Genomic DNA, 6,527 nt, shown 5'->3' with positions numbered 1-6,527 from the left:
CATCATCCTTAGAAACTGTATTACTCTCAGATAGTGGGGCCAAACTTATAATGTTCTATGAGTGACTGACCCAAAATGAAACCTCCCAAATTTTCTTTAGCTAGGAAGAATGATAAACTAGACCACAAAGGGTAAAGTCGACATCAGACAATGATTCTTGAGCAGCACTGTGTATCAGAATTACCTGGGCAGCTTTTTCTAAATACACAGGCCGTTTTGTGACCAGACTCCACAAGAATGTTATCTAGGTATATGTATTTTTCACAAAGCTTCCCAAGAAACTCAGAAGCATACTTCTGGTTAAAACTGTTAACCTACGAGAATTTAAGGCCCTATTTAATCTACTGTGAGCAGGAATCCCTTAGAAGAAATGGAGTAGCCATCGTGGTCAACAAAAGAGTCCGAAATGCAGTACTTGGATGCAATCTCAAAAATGAGAGAATGATCTCTGTTCTTTTCCAAGGCAAACCATTCAATATCACAGTAATCCAAGCCTATGTCCCAATCAGTAAAGCTGAAGAAGCTGAAGTTGAATGCTTGTATGAAGACCTACAAGACTTTTTGGAACCAACACCCCAAAAAGATGTCCTTTTCATTATAGGGGACTGGAATGCAAACATAGGAAGTCAAGAAACACCAAGAGTAACAGGCAAATTTGGCCTTGGAGTACAGAATGAAGCAAGGCAAAGGCTAATAGTTTTGCCAAGAGAACGCACTGGTCATAACAAACACTCTCTTCCATCAATACAAGAGAAGACTCTACACATGGACATCACCAGATGTTCAACACTGAAATCAGATTGATTATATTCTTTGCAGCCAAAGATGGAGAAGCTCCATAGAGTCAGCAAAAATAAAACTGGGAGCCGACTGTGGGTCAGATCATGAACTCCTTATTGCCAAATTTAGACTTAAATGGAAGAAAGTGGGGGAAACCACTAGACCTTTCAGGTATGACCTAAATCAAATCCCTTATGATTATACAGTGGAAGTGAGAAATAGATTTAAGGGTCTAGATCTGATAGAGTGCCTGATGAACTATGGACTGAGGTTCGTGGCATTGTATAGGAGACAGGGATCAAGACCATCCCCATGGAAAAAAAATGCATAAAAACAAAATGGCTGTCTGAGGAGGCCTTACAAATAGCAGTGAAAAGAAGAGAAGTGAAAAACAAAGGAGAAAAGGAAAGATATAAGCATCTGAATGCAGAGTTCCAAAGAATAGCAAGGAGAGATAAGAAAGCCTTCCTCAGCAATCAATGCAAAGAAATAGAGGAAAACAACAGAATGGAAAAGACTAGAGATCTCTTCAAGAAAATTAGAGATACCAAGGAAACATTTCATGCAAAGATGGGCTCAATAAAGGACAGAAATGGTATGGACCTAACAGAAGCAGAAGACATTAAGAAGAGGTGACAAGAATACACAGAAGAACTCTACAAAAAAGATCTTCATGACGCAGATAATCACCATGGTGTGATCACTTACTGAGAGCCAGACATCCTTGGAATGTGAAGTCAAGTGGGCCTTAGAAAGCATCACTACGAACAAATCTAGTGGAGGGGATGGAATTCCAGTGGAGTTATTTCAAATCCTGAAAGATGATGTTGTGAAAGTGCTTCACTCAATATGCCAGCAAATTTGGAAAACTCAGCAGTGGCCACAGGACTGGAAAAGGTCAGTTTTCATTCCAATCCCAAAGAAAGGCAATGCCAATGAATGCTCAAACTACCACACAATTGCACTCATCTCACACTCTGGTAAAGTAATGCTCAAAATTCTCTAAGCCAGGCTTCAGCAATACGTGAACCATGAACTTCCAGATGTTCCAGCTGGTTTTACAAAAGGCAGAGGAACCAGAGATCAAATTGCTAATATCCACTTGAAATTTGAAAAAGCAAGAGAGTTCCAGAAAAACATGTATTTCTGCTTTATTAACTATGCCAAAGCCTTTGACTGTGTGGATCACAATAAACTATGGGAAATTCTGAAAGAGATGGGAATACCAAACCACCTGACCTGCCTTTTGAGAAACCTGTATGCAGGTCAGAAAGCAACAGTTAGAACTGGACATGGAACAACAGACTGGTTCCAAATAGGGAAAGGAGTACATCAAGGCTGTGTATTGTCACCCTGCTTATTTAACTTCTATGCAGAGTACATCATGAGAAACGCTGGGCTGGAAGAAGCACAAACTGGAATCAAGATTCCCGGGAGAAATATCAATAACCTCAGATATGCAGATGACACCACCCTTATGGCAGAAAGCAAAGAGGAACTAAAAGGCCTCTTGATGAAAGTGAAAGAGGAGAGTGAAAAAGTTGGCTTAAGACTCAACATTCAGAAAACGAAGATCATGGCATCTGGTCCCATCACTTCATGGGAAATAGATGGGGAAACAATGGAAACAGTGTCAGATTTTATTTTTGGGGGCTCCAAAATCACTGCAGATGGTGACTGCAGCCATGCAATTAAAAGACACTTACTCCTTGGAAGGAAAGTTATGACCAACCTTGATAGTATATTGAAAAGTAGAGATATTACTTTGCCAACAAAGGTCTGTCTAGTCAAGGCTATGGTTTTTCCAGTAGTCATGTATGGATGTGAGAGTTGGACTGTGAAGAAAGCTGATCACCAAGGAATGGATGCTTTTGAACTGTGGTGTTGAAGAAGATTCTTGAGAGACACTTGGACTGCAAGGAGATTCAACCAGTTCATCCTAAAAGAGATCAGCCCTGGGTGTTCTTTGGAAGGAATGATGCTAAAGCTGAAACTCCAATACTTTGGCCACCTCATGAGAAGAGTTGACTCATTGGAAAGGACTCTGATGCTGGGAGGGATTGGGGGCAGGAGGAGAAGGGGACAACAAAGGATGAGATGGCTGGATGGCATCACCAACTCGATGGACATGAATTTGAGTGAACTCCGGGAGTTGGTGATGGACAGGGAGGCCTGGCATGCTATGATTCATGGGGTCGCAAAGAGTTGGACACTACTGAGTGACTGTACTGAACTGAACTGAGTCTATTTTTCCCCTTGATTTTAAGTAACCTGAATTATATTTTATGACCAGTGAACTAAAGAAATACTTTCAGATGACCTATTAGGATTGTAAAGTGGCTGAAACAAAGAGTAAGAGAACCTTAGCTGAAAAGGTTTAGTATGGGGAAGAAAAGGATTAGAAAGACAAAGCATTATTTTTGTCGCAAAAGTCAGACTGCCTGATCTATGTAGGAGGAATCCAAAGGTTTACAAGAAGTGTAAACATACTGTCAACCAAACCGTGTCAAGTGAACTTGAGTCTTAACAACAGTGTCAAATGAACTAAAGTCTTATAGGGATGTACTTTAAGGATCAATGTTTCATATAAACATTCCAACTTTTACAGCCAGATGTTGGTTTTAAATTTTTTTGTCAGGAACAGACTGCTTGGATTTTAGGTCACTGTGCACTTACTCACTTAGGAATCTGCCTGTATAGAGTTTTTTTTTTTTTTTTTTTGGTGCCAGATGTCACCTTCATATGAATAAAATACAAAGCAGCTAGAAAAGTATGTCTTCAAATGCTTGCAGTCTGCATGGTATGTGGAAGACTCCTTAGACTGTCATTAGGATAAGTAAGTGGTTATTACAGGAAGATTTCTCAGCATGACTAGGAGTCAGAGCTGTCCAATCCCAGAATGAACTTCCGCCCAAGGCTTTTTTTCAGTGGCACTGAAGCCATTAAAGATGAAGTTGCAGGAAGACTCACAGGGGTGGGTAAGACGAATGCTGCATTACTTGGGCTCCAACAAAATGTGCTGGGGGCCTGGGCTGTGGGTTGGAGCAGGAGGAATGAGTAGATGTGGTTGCTCTACCCGAGTGCCTTCTTTCAGAACATCCCTTTTTACAGATTTCAAGAGGCCAAAGCTCTTTTCTATAAGCTTTCTCATGGTAAAATCAGTCTATGTCCTGAACTCCAATGGACCTTACATTTGTGGCAACCTACAATTCTTAGGTTTCTACAACTCCTTTCTCTGTCTTTCTGTCTTATTTCCAACTGCCCAAGTCTGTGCGTGCATGCAAGGTTGCTTCAGTCTTGTCCAACCCTTTGCAAACCCATGGACTGTAGCCTTCCAAGCTCCTCTGTCTATAGGGAGTCTGCAGGCAAGAATACTTGAGTGAGTTGCCATGCCCTCCTCTAGGGGATCTTCCCAACCCAGAGATTGAAACTGTGTATCCTTCTTGGCAGGTGGATTCTTAAGCACTGAGCCACTTAGCAATTCCCCCCTATTCATATATCTCAGAAACAGGCTTTCACTTCAAATGACATACGTAAATTTTGACTTTGCTTTTATTCACCAGCATAAGAACAAAGGCTTGCTTTCCCTTAAGTGTGTAAATCTAGGGAATGAAAAGCCTTTGCCAACATCAGGAAAGATTATTTATTGTTTCCTTTCAATCTACAAGGCCTCTAAGTCTGTCCGAGCTAGAGATTAACCCATCAGCTAGGAATTACTGTTAGCAAAGCTGTCTTACTTGTCACACAAATCCTTGATCTCTGTGGGGTTCGGTAATTCATTTTGGAGTTGATAGGCATGTTTACTGGTGGAGGTTGATCTCTCTTTACAGTTAAATATATTTCTGATGACCAAGGTATAAAACAAAGATCTATAAGTACTCAGTATTTTCCTTCTCACTGTCAGAACTATTTACCCACAAGAAATCAAAGGACCCAATGTGTAGAGAAATTCACTTTTAAGGCTCCAAGTGTCACCTGAAGAAGCATTTCATCCTTGCCAATGCTCATTACATTTATTTATGTGTTCATTTTAGTGTTTTTTAATTTTTAAAAAATTTTATTGGACCATAGTTGATTTACAATGTTATATTAATCTCTGCTACATTTAATTCTCCATGAAGTCTGAATTCAAGGCAAATAGACAAAACACATGAAAATCAGGTACACAGATATAGTCTTAGCTCACTTTAAAAAAATTCCTTGACTTTAACTGCTCAGCTTCTTCATCTTAAACACTTGCTCAGTAGTGCTGCTATGAGGATTAAATGAGATAAAATATGTAAAGTCCTTAGATAGGTGTCTTGTAGTTGAGAAATTTTACCTGGTTTTTCTTGTCCCTCGTTAACTAAATGGTCAACTCCATGATTCGTCAATATTTCAGGTATTGAAGTCTGAAGAATCACATAGACTTAATTTCCAGATGATGTAGGCAATGTTACCAGTATCTGCTTCACATGGACTACAGAACCCTTCAAACAGAATTCACTGCACTGTGGTTTGGAGACACTGCTTTCTGATAATATCCTAGGACCTCATTGCTGATTAAAGTGAAGAAACTACACAGACGTATGTGGTGTTCCCCAGACTAACAGGGGCATTTTGTGGCTACTTACTTACATAAGACTGTGTTCAAAGACTCTGTGCTCAAATCCTGTGATATTAGGGAAGAGACATCTTGGCTTCCTTTTGAGGCCTAAAGAACCAAACCACAGTAATGCTGTAGATTATGCAGTATATATTAATTAAATAGCATGGAAGCTGGTGTTTTCCTATTTATTAGCATCTTGCATTATTTTTACCTTAATGACATAAATGAGCCTGGTATACATTAACTTTAGAGGCAGTCGGAGTTTATTTTGACTTGATTACTTTTTTAAACTTTTATTTTAGATTGGAGTATAGTTGATTTACAAAGTTGTGTTAGTTTCAGGTTACAGCAAACTGATTCAGTTAGGTATATACATATATCTATTCTTTTTCATTCCATGGCAATTAGAAGGGGAAAAAGTGGAAGCAGGGACAGATCCTATTTTCTTGGGCTCCAAAATCATTGCAAATGGTAACTGCAGCTATGAAATTGAAAGATGCTTGTTCCTTGGGAGGAAAGCTATGACAAACCTAGACAGTGTATTCAAAAGCAGAGACATCACTTTGTTGATGAAGGTCTGTATCATCAAAGCTATGTTTTTTTCTGTAGTCATGTATGGATGTGACAGTTGTACCATAAAGAAGGCTAAGTGCTGAAGAATTGATGCTTTCGAATTATGGTGCTGGAGAATACTCTTGAGAGTCCCTTGGACTACCAAGAGATCAAACCAGTGAATCCTAAATGAAATCAACCCTGAATATTCATTGAAAGGACTGATGCTGAAGCTGAAGTTCTAACACTTTGACCACCTGATATGAAGAGCTGATTTATTGGAAAAGACCCTTATGCTGGGAAAGATTGAAGACAAAAAGAGCTGAGGGTAGCAGAGGATGAGATGGTTAGATAGCATCACCACCTCAATGAAGGAGCAAACTCCAGAAGATAGTGAAGGACAGAGGAGCCTGGCATGTTGTAATCCATGGGATTGCACAGTGTTGGACATGACTTGGTGACTGACAATGATACTTTTTCAGATTCTTTTCCCATATAGATTTTACAGAGTGCTGAGTAAAATTCTCTGTGTTATACAATAGGTCCTTGTTGTCTTTCTATTTTGTGTATAGTGTATGTTAATCACAACCTCCTTAATTTATTTTCC

This window comes from Ovis canadensis, chromosome 8, assembly GCF_042477335.2.
Source record: "Ovis canadensis isolate MfBH-ARS-UI-01 breed Bighorn chromosome 8, ARS-UI_OviCan_v2, whole genome shotgun sequence".
Classification (NCBI taxonomy): domain Eukaryota; kingdom Metazoa; phylum Chordata; class Mammalia; order Artiodactyla; family Bovidae; genus Ovis; species Ovis canadensis.
Note: the sequence above shows the minus strand (reverse complement) of the source record.